The 16,949-nt window shown below is 41.6% G+C and overlaps 1 protein-coding gene across 2 annotated transcripts in view; it reads left to right on the top strand.

Annotated features, from left to right (window-relative positions):
* Window positions 1–16,949, top strand: part of phldb1b (pleckstrin homology-like domain, family B, member 1b) — a 127,829-nt gene that overhangs the window by 1,670 nt on the left and 109,210 nt on the right. The window contains exon 1 of one of the 2 annotated variants that reach the window (XM_051399203.1): window positions 8,272–8,592. The exons of the other annotated variant lie outside the window; for it this stretch is intronic. The gene's annotated coding sequence lies outside the window, so the exon portion shown is untranslated. Of the gene's footprint in view, window positions 1–8,271; window positions 8,593–16,949 lie in introns of those variants that run through there. 2 annotated transcript variants of the gene reach the window in all.

The following is a 16,949-nucleotide window of genomic DNA, read 5'->3' as shown; positions in this document are numbered from 1 at the left end:
AACGGACCGCTAGATGCCATTAAATCCTACACACTGGTCCTTTAACATTTAACTTCAATTCACTGTAAATGTAGCAGCCGTCATCAACTGACAGTAAATAATTATGGCCTACTGTAAGTTTAGGTGACACACACTGAATGGAGGAGGGTCGTCCACTGTGACCCACAGTGTGTTGTTTTATGTCATTTACACTCTCGCCTGTTGGTGCCAGCTGTTCCGGCCGTCCACCAAGAGGTGACACTTTTCCCGAGCAGTGTGACAAAGAGAGCGTGAGGAAGAGGGGCAGGTACACTGACAGTGAGAGTGAAGGAAAGCCAGTCAGCAAAAACAAATCAAGAGAGGAAGGGTGGAGATCTTTAGTTAGTGATAGCAACATCTATAAACAATCAAAAGAGCCTCCAATTAGTTGAACATGTACATAGTGAGATGGTGCAGATTCGCCCATCCTGTGTGCACTACAGTACTCAGAGGAAGTGACAGAATAATACATTCAAATTCAGCAGTGAGCCAGTTCTTTGTCTGAAGGAAGGTGAACTCACCAAAACATATGCATTTGCTGACACGGTGCAAAGGTTACCTATTGGAGCAATAATGCACCATGAAGGCCGATGAAGGAAGATGTTTTATACCTTTCCTAAATACTTTATAAAGGCCTTAAAAATGCTAAAGAAGGAACCTTTTGTGCTACCACATTCTGAACCGTCCTCCTGCATTAAGAGCAAAGAAAGGCATCCAGAGAGAGGATATTGGATGAATTCTGTATCCGCATGTGGAATTTCCTCTCTGTGACCGTTCAAACAGATGCAGGTTGGCTGACCGTGGATCTGTGCTCACACCGCCCTGCTACATTCTGTAGCCAACACCAGCTCCTCCACATTCTGGGTTCACTTCAGTCTGTAAAAGGTGATCATGTCAAATGGAGCATGTTACTATTTCACTTGTTGACATGGATCCGTATTTATGGAGTCTTTAAGCATCAGAGGTCATAAAAGCAAACAGCATCCTCTGGTTGGTGAGGATTTATGCCACTGATTATACTTTTGGATTGTTGTCTTCTGTTATGAATGATAAAAGACGTGTTTTTTGCAGTAAACCTTTTCAGTGAAAGTATTCAGTGCTTGTCATCCTGATGAAGAGCTGCACTGGAGAAGAGCTGTGTGTGTTTTTTTAATTTGAAAGGCCTTTGCATTGGAGCTCACATTGGTCTGCACCTCGCTGTGTTTGTGTGTGTGTGTGTGTGTGTGTGTGTGTGTGTGTGTGTGTGTGTGTGTGTGTGTGTGTGTGTGTGTGTGTGTGTGTGTGTCTGTGCGCGCGCACTCTCAAAGTTAGAAAAAATATTTCAGAGTGGACATCCACAAATGTGGAAATTTGCCTTCGGTTTCACAGATTGGTTAAAACATATCAATGTGAATCACAATACAAACAATAATAAATAACACAACGTGCACAGTACAGACAGTAACAGATATGGTCCCAGTGTGAGACGTGTTTATGAACTGAGCTTATTGCATTTGGTGTGAAAGACTTTTTGTAAATGTTCTTGGTTGCTGCAGTTGCTCTATAGCGCCGTCCAGAGGACAATTTTATGAATTCATTAAAGAGGGGATGAAATGGGGTTTAAAAATCTAATAGTGATATAGAGTATATCTATCTTTGTTATTAACATAAATACACAGCACCAAACATTATTACCAGCATTATTATTAAGGATCCCTATTCCAGAATAATAGCTACAATGTGGCTTAGTGGGATGTTCTGCAGCTAAAAAATACAATACTAATACATCAGCCTGACATAAATCAGCCTGACATTATGCATCTGGCTTTCACCTGTGGTTTATGATCATACTGTCAATACTGACACTTGTTAGGGTAAATGGGAAAGTGGGTGGCGTTCTTGCTCCCAGGTTGTCATATACCGACACCGTGGCAACACAAGACCTAGAAAATCAACTATCTTTCTCCAGAATGACTGATCCCTTTAAAAACATTCAAACTTTGCAGGACATTAAGTCTTGGATGGCCTTTTTTACAGTGAAGTGTTGACGTCAAAATAAACTTCGTTATAAGTAGTCACCAGTGCAATCTGGAAAAACTGCACAAATGGGACTAATCCTAAATGTCTCCACTCATGGTTGCCGGCTGCCACTGATTCCTCCTCTCAGTGTTGAAGCAGTTTACATCAGCAGCACTAGATGGCACTAGTGTTCTGCTGTTTCCCTGCTCCCTCCCTCAGACCTCACCATAAAGAAATGATGCCTGAAGCTAAACTCTCAGTAATCCTTCAGAACAGAAGCACTCCCAGGCATTTCTCTATATCAAATCACTGCCGGCCATTGTCAAAAACAAAACAAACGGGAGCAACATATCAAAGCTGAAAGACGAAGCATGACATGAAGACTGACGTGGAAGTTATTGCAGGAATACTCAGCCACTCAGCGATAGTGTTCAATAAAACATTTCTCTGGTGGCACATTGTAGGCCCACAACAGAGCTGCAGCTTCCTATAGTATGGCCCCCGGGCTTCAGGGGCAACATGTGGGAGTCTGATCCACCACCCATCAACTGCAAACACATCCTGGCAAAAAAATGATGACCCATTTCCTTCAAATCTTTACATTCCTTCCCCTCTGCCAGCCCTGAATCGCTCGGTAATTGAATTTCCATCCTGCGCGCAGACGTCCAAGCTTTTTGTTCACCGAGTGAGATACTCCAATCATCTCAAAGGATCAAGTCAGCGCCCATCTAGGCCTTTGATGTTCATAATGAGCGCTTCCCTCAGCTCAGCCCTGCAGCGCTGCACTGTATGTTTCTATAAAGGCGTTAGGATTTGAATGGGTGCGTGGGTGCCGGTGTGGTGCAGGGGAGGAGGGGAGCAGAACCAAATATGCTTTTCATTAAAGATGAAAGGGAGGGAGAGCTTTTACTGTCTCAGACGGCTGTTTATGCGGAGTGCAAGGGTGTGTATGTGTATGTGTGTGTGTTCACATAAAAGAGTAATTTACCTTTGACCCCCAGTGATTTGTGGTTACCTGGAGGCTCATCCATGCAGTGTGACTGCAACTGCATGTCTGGTGCCTTTTAACTGCATCAGCAACGAAGATATGAGGCTCAATGCCACGTCATATTGGTTAGCATCTTTCCATCCAGACAGACGCTAAAAGGGAAATGTAAAAGACAATGTGGGGCCTTACATGTACTTCTCTTTGTATATTCACTGCATGCATATTAAATTTGCTCAGGGCAGTCTGCACACATTCAGCTCAGAGAGAGAATTGTGTTACGTTTTTGATACAAAGCTTTCTTAAGTATAACTCCTGTGATGTAAGGTCTGTACACTGTTCACCAGTCATGCCAGTCTGCAGTGATTTAAAGCTCCAGTTATAAATGTTGTTTATATTACCAACAGATCAAATGTGTGTAATGTTATGTAAATGTGTAATGTGAAAAGTGTTATCTACTTCTAAGGTGCACCGAGAAGGGGAAAAAGTCAGAAGAGGTCACTACTCCAGAAACACTTTATTGTCGAACAGTCCGACAATATTGTTGGAGTTATGACCTCTTCGTGCTGAGAAAGCCACAAAATGATCACCCTACTGAGCTTTTTAGCTTCAATTTGGTCATACGTACAGTACCTTGTAGAGTTTTTGACCACTAGCAGTGCTATGGAGCAATGTTTTTATGAGTGGGTGCCAAGTGTGCCACCTCCATGGCTGGTAAATGAAGCAATATGGAACTGCAGTTCCTCGAACAGCCACTTGAGGCTGGCTCAAAAAGCCAACCAATCTCCATAAGCCCCCATATTAAAATGGCCAACTTTACAGCAGGAATAAACATGTTTACAGCCTGGTATTAAAATCGCTTTTGGTCTCTATACCTAATTTCCCCGTTCATGACAAATGTAGGGGGGATGAATTTTTAACTCACCCGATAAATTATATTAAAGGTCCAGTGTGTAACATTTAGGAGGATAATAGGATAATACCTGTCCTTTAATAGGATAGGTATGTTTTCATTAGTGCATAATCACCTGACCCGGGTCGACTTCTTTGGAGTCCGCCATGCTGAACCACCGTATTTCTAATGTAGCCCAGAATGGACCAAACACTGGCTGTAGATAAGGCCTTTCACATTCCATAGCAAATTCTTCTACACAGCAACTTCATTCCCAGGTACGTGGTGTTTAGTTAGTTGCAATCTGATACTAACTGACACCGCTAGATGCTATAAATCCTACACACAGGTCCTTTAAGGCCTAAAGTTATTCATAATTAAGGACATGGCTGCTTTGAGTGACAGGTGGGTGCTTTGACAGGCAGCTGTTTTCAGTAACCAGGCTTCATTCAGCCCGCCCTAGTTTCACCCATGCTCCACATATTTGCCCATTTTTGGATTAGCTGGCGGATTCAGGACTGCCAAGATGGCGACGGCCAGATCCGACCACACCGAGCTTCACAACGGCTCTTCAGAAACCTGCGGGTGACGTCACAGAGACTGTCTATTATTATTTATTCAGTCTTTGGTGAGAGGCCTTTCTGTTTGTATTCGTTTGTAGACGACAGAACACACATTTCTGCTGGTTATATGCTATTGTGCTACAGTTGGTGGCGCTAATGCAAGGGCTAGAAGAACACTACTGGCTAGCAAACGAATTGCGCAAACGTGGCTAACAGCGCACACTTAACACTGGTACTCAACAACAACTCAAGTATTTTGTTTTATAGAACTCTTAGGTCCTTATTGTTTTGGTTTTCGTCAAACTTATTTCCAGCTGGCATCTTTTTTCAGCAAAATAGCTCAAATAAATCAACGCTACGCACCAAACAGCGGACGAGCAACAAGCTAGCATCTAGCGTGTGTAGGGATGGGAATCGAGAATATATCAAATGGCTTTGTCCGGTTAGTTCAGAAAGACAAGCCCTGCTGAGAAGCATCTATCTATTTACAGCCGACACAAATGTCGAGTAAAGAAGGAATGCTAGGGCAATAAGAGGCATTTTAGGGCCTTCATGCACTGCTGTAACATTGCTGAGCAGTTGAAAATGTAGGTAGGTGTTCATGGTGGGAGGCAGAGCTTGTTTCCAAAATTGAGAACTAGCAAGACGGGGAGTTTTAAAAGCCAGACATCTCAGTAGTGATTAACACTCCTATCAGCCCACATTGATATACTGCCGCACTTCTATTCTGTGCAACTTGAAGCATCTGCACATAAGCTTTCCCACCAGCTGCCATAACCAACATCAGAATTTCATTTGAGATAAACAGGTCGAACGTGTTGCGTCTCACTCAGTGTGGTTGGGATGTTTTTCTCTGTAACAGCCCAGCTGTGTGATTTAGGCTGACAGATGAGCGCGCTTCGTATAAATCGTGATAATTCCCACCCAGCCTTACAGGAATGTTTGGCATGTGCAGTTTGTCATATAATTCAAAATGAAGCTTTTCCTGATCTGGACATGCAGACGTGTGCTGAACAATACACACTCAGTGGTTTCAGCTGGAATTTGGGCTTAGTGATAACGTTGTGGAGAGGCCAGATCCAGTTCAGTCAGAGAGGAACCACCAGCTATTCAACGCTGATGTCAGCAGTGGTTCTGCACACAGTGCTGTAGAAACACAAGGTTACTCTTTAAGCTGTTTGGATCTTACAGTATTACAGGATGTATATAAATATGTACTTCTGCGTAACTCACCACAAACATGGCTCAGACACCAGCGTTTGCTCTGGTACGCTGTGTGGGTGTGCATGTTCATATTTGTGTGACCTCAGCATTGTTTGTGACTCTGTCTGGACATTTGTATTCTATTTATGTTGATTCTCTCCGGCATAGAGCCAACATGGTGGTCACTGTCATGGACCAAGTAGAACAACATCCTGAGAGCTGCAGTGTGTCTTCAGACCTCCATGCACTAAAATCTGTAAATGTTCTCAACAACATGTGGGAACCAGAACTGATCTTTATTTCTTTTTATATAACATGCTGTCAGTTTGCCAAGTCACGACTTCATTGCTTCGACCATAGCTGTACAGGGATATGCAACATCCGGCATTACCTAGTCTCTTGTGAGCCCTCCCCAGTCTTACCCCTCACCAGGGGTCATTTAATTATTTGATGAATCTGGAAATGATGTCAACCATATGCAATGGCCTTCACAGTCAGCAAATCTCAACGCAACTGAACCAACACCTACACTGTAAAAACAGGTGAGTTCATTTAACTAAAAAAGTTGACTGCACTGACTTAATTTTGTAATTTTCATTTGTACTGTGAAAACACAATACCTTAAAATGTACTCTCACAGAATGTTTCTGTAACCTACAAAACTCACTTAAAATTACAGCTGCTTGATCAAGAATATTTTATTTAAAAAAAAAATATTAAATATATATACTTAAAAAATATAGTTTGTGTTTGAACATTTTTCAATGTAATCCGTTTCAACCATTTTTTAGAGATTTTACAGTGAGGTGTTAGGCCGCGCTCTAAAACACCCAGTCCTTTGGAAGAAAGCTGTTCGTCCCTCCAGTGGAGTTCAGAGACAGCAGTGAAGCTGTTTGTGGTGGACTACATCTTACTAAGGCACATTAGGTTGATTTTTCTCTTAATTTGTCACCCATCTGTTGTCGCTGTGAAAACTGTGTATGTCCAAAACGTAACTTGTCATAAACTGGGAAAATAGTGCCACCTTTGTGGCTCCGGTGGATTTTAAAATCGGTTATTTGTAACCAAACCTGGCGAGACAAGGTTTTCTTTGGACACTGTGTAAAAGTGCATGAAAGTTTATTCTTGACCTTGGTAATAGCAGTGGTTCAAAATAACCTAACTAGCTTTTTGTTGATCAGCAGATGCAGTTAGCTCAGTTGGAATCAGAGTTATTATAGTTTAGTGTTTTTCATTAGTTTTCTATTTTATTTAGCTTTTAATTTTAGTTAAAGTTTAGAAATTTTAGTTGAGTTTTTCTCAGTTCAGTGTAATTTCACTTAGTCTCCAGAAAGGGGTTTGCACATTTGAAAATGTTTTGTTTTAGTTTCAGTTAACTTTAATAAACCCGTGATGGAAGTCTCACATTTATGTACCGCGATGACAACTGATCTCCATTTTCTGAATGAAGACAGAGAGACGAGTCACTCCTAAAACTACTAAGTGGACATTGCACGTGCTGAGTGTACTCCTGAGACTTCACTGGAGATTCCTATGGATTCCTATTAATATTTCACTATCATATAGTTCACTGCTATATTTATCCCTATAAACACCATGTAGAGGGGCCTCCTGGTGGCCTAGGGGTTTAATATAATTGCAACTTCCCTGTTTGAGTCCGGCCAGTGACCTTTGTTGTGTGTCATCTCCCCTCTCTCTCCTCTCATTTATCGTCAGCTCTCTTCTGTCTGTGGGGCCAGTATGGTAGCAAATTAGCGCAAATTCAACCAATCGGCGTGAATTCTGCGTGACCTTGCAGTTTTATCCAATCACTGCAACTTTTCCGCACATTTCACAGGTCATAGCAGTCCCCATGCAAAACGTTGAGCCATATGTCACCAAACTACTAGTGGTTTTATTCTCATTGGAACAAGTGGCCTTTGATTTTTAATGAATTATACTAAAAATCGCAAATTGCAAAAAGCATTGAAAATATCTCAACATGCATCATGCAGCCGTGAATTCAGGCATTTTGAGCTATTTGTATATAAGTCCAATGTTGAAGTGTTCAGCTATATAAGACCATATAAATACTGTAACTCCTTGTAAAAGGAAACTGTCAACTCATGTTAAAACATTGTTGATGTAAAAGAGGATGTGAGAAAAAACCAAACAAGGAATAAGTTAAGAAAAGAGAATAGAACAGACTAGAATAGATCTGGTGGTGGTGAACATGTGGGAAAATGAGGCTCAGAGCAGTTCACAGTAGCTCCAGTGTGTGTGTGTGAGAGAATAAACGGCTGTTCTCCCTCACTGTACTCCACTCTGTTTCACCACCCTGTTTACCTACGAGCCCCGTTTAAGGTGAACATCTCTGCAGGTTCTCCTGAACAACACGGCATTTCTTTATCCAGAAGAATGAGCGCCTTGTGTCTGCGTGTTGGGGCGAGGCTGACTGGGCAGGAAAGCTGGGGAGAGAGAGGGTACATGTGTTCAACGAGTGTGTGTGTGTGTGTGTGTGTGTGTGTGTGTGAGTGTGTGTGAGAGTCATGCCAAAGGAGAGAGAGAGAGAGCGAGAGAGTGAGCAAGTGAGTCAAGAGAGAGTGAGAGGGAGGGGACCAGCAGCACCCAGACAGTGTGTGTCAGCAGCCACATGGCTTTAGCCCAGTGTGTGTTATGACAGCGAGAGACGGTCTGTGTGCGTGTAGAGGAGAGGCAGTGAGTGAGAGACCCTGACGACAGAAGAGAGAGAGAGGACACAAAGGAAGGAGCTTCCTCTTTGGATCCCAGTCAGAGTTTTGTCTCTTTCTTTGTGACACCAGCAGCAGCAGCAGCAGCAGTTTACGCTCCCATCCCGTCTTTATGAGCAGCAGCAGTGTGTGTTTTCAGTCCTGTGGTGTTAACTGGAGCGTCCCACCCAACACACACACTCACACCCACCACCACTCCGTCAGGTAAAGTAGAAGCTTCACGCATTTATGATTACAGGCCAGTTGCTGTTTTCACACTGGCAGATTGTTTTCAAGACGCTCAGGTTGTGTGTGTGTGTGTGTGTGTGTGTGTGTGTGTGTGTGTGTGTGGAAGCATTTGCAGGTGTCATCAGACAGTTGTCAGCTTTGATCATAAAGCTTCTTCTCTCTCTTTCTCTTTTTTGTGGTTACCACTTGAAGTGCACTCTGATTTAAAAGCAGTGACAGACTTTAGCCTTTTATGTCATGATTTGCAAATTATATTTATTTTATCACGCTGTAATTATATTCATTTCTCACAGTACACAAGCTGCTGATAATGTCACAAAGGAGCTCAATCAACATGATAACTAAACAAAATGCCACAAAATCTCCAAATAAGTTAGTTAAACTGGAACAGGATGTGATATGTTTCTGAACAATATCTTAACTGATGATTCATTAGTTCTGAAGTTATGATGTACTTACAGTTTATTGCCTAATAATGTACTGCAATACCTTGTTTCGTATAGATTCTTTACATAATGGCTTTTAGTGTGTTTTTTGTCCACCTTAGAGTGACATTTAGTTACATTTTCCAGTGGTTCTTACACTGTGTGATATGGTATGTGATATCTATGAGCGGTGACTAAATAAATGAACTAATTATATTCTTCATTGGCATGGTGTTAGTAGTTTTGACTGGCATGTTTCCATGGTTGGGACATGTGTTTTGTGTTTTTACTAAGATAACAAAAGAATGCAGCCAGCAAACAAACCTCGGTGTCAAGCCTGATTTATGATCTACTTCTTGAAAGATTATTCAACAGTATGAATGTTCACTGTCTTTGTCCTGTGTGGGATCTTGTGGATGTTTCTGTCTCTGCAAGTTGAGTTTGTCCTTGGCTTATCAGCAGCTCAGACACAACCAGTCTGGACTGAGCTTGTCAGCTGGAGTCTGCTCACTGTAAAGTCTGAGACAGCATGTTGGATCACATACTGAGCTCGTTTTAAAGCTGTGATGTGAAAGGTGTCACCAACTCTGCAGTGCACCTGAGCTGCAGCGTTTTAGCTTCTTTTAGCTGTTTTCAGTGATAAAGCTCTGAAAACCCATAGACTGTATCAAACATGGATGTAGTCTCTGTGACGTCACCCGCAGGTTTCTGAAGAGTCGTTGTGAAGCTCAGTGTGGTCGGCTCTGGGCGTCGCCATAATGGCATCCCTGACTTCGCCTGCTCCAAGCAAATCCAAAAATGGGCAAATACGTGTAGTGCTGGTGGAGCTGAGGCGGGCTGAATGTCGTGACAGCACCCACCTGTCACTCAAAGCAGCCACCGCCTTAATTATGCATAACTTTAAGCCTTAATAAAATTTCACCCCCTGTACAGTTGTCATAGAGGGAGAAAGACCAAAGCTGTTATTTGAACCAGGCTGTAAACATGTTTATTTCTGCTGTGAAGTTGGCCTTATGGAGATCAACTCACTGTTGGAGCCAGCCTCAAGTGGCCATTCATTGAACTGCAGTTTTTCACACATCCGTGTTGGAGGTTTGCGCTTGTAATAAACCCACTGGACATTACCTGCTCAGCATAAAACAGCAGACACAGTTAGCGGCTTGCTGGTAAACATAATGGTGTTAAGCCACTAAAGAACTGGACATTTCTCTCAGGAGTTGTTGGAGATGAAAACTAGAAAATTAGAAGAAGAGTAAACATTGAAATGACATTTATCCGATAGATGGAGACACTATTTCAAGTTAATGCTAATGTTGCTCTGTGTCTGCTGGACATTTTAATAGAAAACTATTTGCTAACATGTTTGTCATATCAAATTTACGATAATATATTTTAATTTTATGGTGAGCAGAAAAATCCACACAATACACATAATCTACTTAGAATGACAGTATATTAAATTACACATCGTTTTGGATTTCTCTGCCTTTAATGGGACCTTCTTTTGCAGCACTTGTTATTCTCAGAGATGTAACATGATATTTGTACCCACACGCAGCCATAATTTATTAGTCAAGACACATTTCACCCGGTTCTAGGTTGTATTAGCAAAAGTATGTAACTTAAACTATGTAATAATGTCTCATGTTTGCTAACATTAGCCACCATTAGCTTCTGGCCTTACCAGACTAAGTGTGTTAAATAGCGTAAAGGTGTGGTTTAAACGTTAGTCTGGCTGTAAATGATCTAAATTAAAATCTTACATTTTGTGAAAAGCAGCCCACAATCAGAAGGAAATTCCTTGCCGTTATACAGTATTATTAGTGTAATCCCATTAAAGATAATCAGGACCTTTCTCCCTAACCTGGAGTAACCCTGGAGCACAGACAGACAGTGTTTCTGTACCTGAGGAAAGAAGTTAGAGATGCAGAGGAAAAGGGCAGGGCCTGTGAGAGGCAGCGTTCTCTCGCTGCCACACTGGTCTCTCTTCCCGCCCCTGAAACACTGGCCGCTTTATGGGCCGATGGAGGGAGAGAGACCCATACAGGGTTTGTTGTTGTTTGAACCTCCCGACCGAAGCAGAGGTTGGGCCACATTTTTCGGGCGCCTGGCAGAGAAAACGGCTGTGTGGAGTTCCCAGACTGCAGCAACTCTCCAGCTAGTGATAATAAATCCTTTGTTATGTGAGCTCATTCTGTTGAGAGCATAATCAGGCCAGCACAGAGGCACTCTATCTACCCCCCCTCTTCATCCTTAGCCCCGCACCCAGCATCCATCCAGTCCCATTCTCTTACTGGCTCCCCTGTTGGGTTTTAATGCCTCCTCTGGGTGCTCTGGGTGCTCCACTTCTGCTGTCAGCGATACTGTTGACCTTGAGCGTGATCAGGCAGCCTCGTTGGACATTCACCACCAGAGGACTGTAATAGGCTTATAATTTCAGTGCATCATGGCCACTTAGCAGAAGACCCATGGGAAATGAGTGAATTTATGGAAGAACATAATAAAAAAATAATTAAAAAATTTGTGGCAGTTGTTGGTCATAAATTTGGAGTAGGAGTGAGAGCGTCATTACGTGCAGGCAATTTGCATCAGAGCCTCTCAATTACAACATCGGGGTCTGGATGGAGATTATTTATCAGTGTGGAGCAGTTTGAGTGGTAATTGACCTCCATGTGTAAACTGGAGTGGGTGTGTACTACTGATTGGTGTGTCCATTCATTTAATGCAATACTAACTGACTGTGTTCAGCAGAAACTGAAGGCACGATGAAGAGTATATCTTTGCACTGAGCTGCAGAATGAACAATAATTGGCCTGATGGGCATGTTATTATCAAAGTAAAAAAAAAGTTATATCTCGGACAAAATAAATGATCTGTTTTGATGATGTAATTACAAAAAAATACACCAATTGACCAGAGGATGTGCTCTAATTAAAGAAACAATTTAGAAGTTATTTTGCTTTCAAGTTTCATTTTAAATGATAAAATAATGATGGTGAATGTAATATCATTGTTTTGTTGTGAAATGTGAAATGCCAGACATATCTACAGTAAGTTTTGCACTGCTTTGAAAATATTTCACAGATTTTATGATAGAAAAAGTACAGTAGCAGATCTGCACACCAAGTATTTTGCAAGTGACGTTTGCTCTTCCTCAGACTTCTGATAAGAAATCAAGATTCACATTCTTAAAAGTTTTTGTCATATTTGCTGAAATTTTCACTATATACTAACAGTAGTACATGAGACAGATAATCTGTGAAACAAATCAGGTTCCTCTGGCTTGTCCTAGTGCTCCTAAATATATAAAGACACTTTGGGTTAGTGGCTTTAAGATAGCTGATTGTTGTAGAATTGTAGAAAAATATATGAATTGCATATATAGATACATATTTTATACATATACTCTACATACAGTTAGGCCCAGAAATATTTGGACAGTGACACCATTTTCATGATTAGGTCTCTGCATGCCACCACATTGGATTTGAAATGAAACAACTGAGAAGTGTTTCAGAAGACTTTCAGGTTTAATTCAAGTGGTTGAACAAAAATATCCTATCAAACATTTAGAAATTGCCACCATTTTTCAACAAAGTCTCTTCATTTCAAGGGCTCAAAAAGAATTGGACAAATTAACATTACCATAAATAAAATTTTCACTTTTAATACTTTGTTGAGAATCCTTTGCAGGCAATGAAATCTGAAATCTGGAACCAATGGATATCACCAAACGCTGGGTTTCCTCTTTTGTGATGCTGTGCCAGGAGGCCTTTATTGCAGCTGTCTTCAGTTGTTTGTGGGTATTTCTGCTTTAACTTTTGTCTTAAGCAAATGAAATGCATGCTCGATCTGGTTGAGATCTGGTGATTGACTCGGTTATTGCAGATTATTCCACTTCTTTGCCTTAAAAAACTCCTGGCTTGCTTTTGCAGTATGTTTTGGGTCATTGTCCATCTGTACTGTGAAGCGCCGTCCAATCAACTTTGCTGCTTTTGGCTGAATCTGAGCAGAAAGAATATCTCTATACACTTCAGAATTCATCCGGCTGCTACTGTCTCCTGTCACATCATCAATAAACACTAGTGACCCAGTGCCGTTGGACGCAATGCATGTCCATGCCATCACACTGCCTCCACCATGTTTTACAGAAGATGTGGTGTGCTTTGGATCATGAGCCGTTCCAAGCCTTCTCCATACTTTCTTCTTCCCATCATTCTGGTACAGGTTGATCTTAGTTTCATCTGTCCAAAGAACGCTGTTCCAGAACTGTGCTGGCTCATTTAGATGTTTTTTAGCAAAGTCTAATCTGGCCTTTCTATTTTTGAGGCTGATTAATGGTTTGCACCTTGTGGTGAACCCTCTGTATTTGCTCACATGAAGTCTTCTCTTTATGGTAGACTTAGATACTGATACACCTACTTCCTGGAGAGTGTTCTTCACTTGGGTGGATGTTGTGAAGAGGTTTTTCTTCACCATAGAAAGGATCCTGCGATCATCCACCACTGTTGTTTTCCATGGACGTCCAGGCCTTTTTGAGTTCCTGAGCTCACCAGTGCGCTCTTGTTTTCTCAGGATGTACCAAACTGTTGATTTGGCCACTCCTAACATTTCCGCTATCTCTCTGAAGGATTTCTTCTTTTTTTGCAGCCTAAGGATGGTCTGTTTCACTTCCATTGAGAGCTCCTTTGACCGCATGTTGTGGGTTCACAGCAACAGCTTCCAAATGTAAATGCCACACCTGGAATCAACTCCAGACCTTTTACCTGCTTAATTCATGATGGGTTAACGGGGGACTAGCCCATGCAGCCCATGAAATAGCTTTTGAGTTAATTGTCCAATTACCTTTGATCCCTTGAAAAAGAGCCGGCAACATATTAAAGAGCTGTAATTCCTAAACCCTTCCTCCAATCTGGATGTGAATACCCTCAAATTAAAGCTGAAAGTCTGCACTATAAGCCCATATTGATTATATAACTGTATCTTGAACATGTTTTGGTAAACAGCTAAAATAACAGAACTTCTGTCAGTGTCCAAATATATATGGACCTAACTGTATATGCATATATTTAGATATTCATCTACTATTTCTGTGACTGATTATTGGTAACAGGTGGTATGTGTCAAGACCAAATGGATTGTGGATGGAGTTTGAGAGTCTTTCATTGTTTTGGTCAACCTATAGCTTGTGAACATAGTGGAGCATTTAGTAGCTAAAGAGAAACAGATATTTTTCTCAGGAGCTGCCAAGAGGAGAATGAATGTCAGACTTTCCCTAGCAGGACACAATCATGACTCCAAATGAATGCTAACATTGCTCTGTGTCTGCTGGATGTGTAGATAAGTCATAAGACATGATACGTTACCATAATAGATGGACATGACTGTCCAAACTACAGAAACAACACCCAATTTCTACCTACACTGTAATTTCCCAGCTTGGGATCAATAAAGTCTATCTATCTATCTATCTATCTATCTATCTATCTATCTATCTATCTATCTATCTATCTATCTATCTATCTATCTATCTATCTATCTATCTATCTATCCATCCATCCATCCATCCATCCATCCATCTATCTATCTATCTGTAATAAACTGGAATTACCCTTGAAAGGACCAGTGTGTAGTATTTAATGGCATCTAGTTGCAGATTCCTACCCCCTCACCTCACTCTCCACGCAGTGTTTGGTTTGACCATTCCAGGCTACTGTAGAAACATGACGGTTCAACCTGGCGGCCTGTAGATAAAAACAGCTCATTCTAAGGTAAAGGAAACACAACTATTGTTATTTTCAAGTGATTATACACTAATGAAAACATACCTATGAATGTTACATTCCATTTCTGACAATAGATCCTCCTAAATGTTACACACTGCACCTTTAAAGTAAAAAAAAAAAGTCATGGTTGCTCCACCGCTGGTCAGATTTGGATAGATTTAGAGGGATGACGGACTGTCACTGACCAGAGGTTACTGTCGGTCAGATTAAAGTTGCACTCTGTCCTGACATACTGCTGTTATTCACACAAACAGCTGTACAATATGCTGTCTGCGACCTCTGCAACAGCTGCAGCATGTACACTCACACAAACAGGCAGCCAATCAGAATGCAAGGCATCTGCAGACTGGGATATGACCTCTGCAGATTTCTCTCCCTTTCTTTTTTCCTCCCCCATCATTTCCTCCCTTCATTGTCTTTTGTCTTTTATCTGCAGCATGCCTTCGGGGCCAGCGATTCATCCCAAAACAAAGACATAATCATTCTCAGACTGCTCACTTCACTTTACCTCGTTCTCTGAAAACCCTTTTTTCCCTCTCACGCTTCGATGCTCACTCTCTGACTGTCTGAGACCTTTTAATATGATCATTTACAACATGTAGGGAATATGCTGCAGTTGCGCACACACACACACACACACACACACACACACACAAAACAAGTACACACAACAGTGTTTTCCCTTAGGAGTTACCATGGTAACAAAGGATTTGGCAGAGGCAGCCGTCTGGTAAAGGATGATCTCATGGTGTTTTGGCTGCTGCTCTTCATCTTCACCTGGCCTATTTGGACACACACACACACACACACACACACACACACACACACACACACACGCACACACACACACACACACACACTGGCTCTTTCTGTCTGGCTGCTTGGATTGTGAGCACACTGATGCACAATGAATATAACGGGTGTGTCATAAACCCAAAAGAAACAATGATCCTAGCAGGGATATTGCAGAATATAGTGAGATACGCCAGAAAAAACAGGATATAAATAACAAATGTGATTCTTTTTGGCAATTTAACAATATTTTACTTAAAATACTATCTGAAAAGAAAACATTTTAAAGGGAAATACAATCTTATCAGTGCATATAAAGCAAAAGCATTGAGACATAAATATGAAAATATGCTTTAAAATCTGTATATGTAAGAATTATTGTGAAAATCACCACAGAAGAAAATGAAGTGAACATGACAGAGAGCGGTGAATACAGTGTGTGTTCAGTAGTGATATTATGCATGTTTTCCAGAGATTGACCCATAAGGAAGTTCAGTAAGTGTTTCCAGAGGCTGCTGAATGTCCTCAAAGTGTAATGAGGCCGAATGACGGGACAATACAAAGAGACACAGAGGGCCGCTTGGCTGTCCATGAGCATGTCTGCTCTTTGGATCAGTTTCCATGACTCAAAGGGATATCCCACGCTGCCTCCAGCCTCCCCTCCTCTCCCCTTTATTTCCCTTCCTCCTCCTCCTCCTCCTCCTCCTCCTCCTCCCCGTCACTCCCTTCTTTCATAGTTTACCACCAACAATGTCCGTTCCTACATACGGCTAAGCTGGGTGGATTTTGGAATTATTAAAATATGGATTTTAAAGCTTGCACGTTTGAATGAGTTGACAGTTGTGAAGGAGAGCATCAAGCTGAAGAGAGGAGGGAGAGGAGGGTGAGTGACACTGTATGTGTGTGTGTGTGTGTGTGTGTGTGTGTGTGTGTGTGTGTGTAGATGAGTGTTTGTATATCATGTTGAAGTTAAAGCTACTCCTTCAGGCTGGAGGTTCTGCTTCAGAGGAGGGATTTCCAGGAGACTGATGAATGTTTCTGATCATAAAGACTGACCAACTGAAAGATACTGAACAGTTTAACATGAAATGTTCTATTAGTTCTGTTAGATTAGCAGAGCTGAAATACTCTTCTTTATTCTGTATAAACATGGGGTTATATGACTGTGGAATGGTGAAGGGCTCATGCGTAGTGAAGAACCAACAGTGAGTTATCATCGCACTTTGCAGTTCCCCTCGGTTCTATCTGCTGTCTGGAGCATTTTAGTGTCTTTCAGCTCATTGTTTTGGTTTTATGGCCCACAACTTCATTGTTTTGGTTGAGTCTCACT

The sequence above is a fragment of the Dicentrarchus labrax genome, unplaced genomic scaffold, assembly GCF_905237075.1.
Source record: "Dicentrarchus labrax unplaced genomic scaffold, dlabrax2021, whole genome shotgun sequence".
Classification (NCBI taxonomy): Eukaryota; Metazoa; Chordata; class Actinopteri; family Moronidae; genus Dicentrarchus; species Dicentrarchus labrax.
This window is presented reverse-complemented; position numbering and strand designations above follow the sequence as displayed.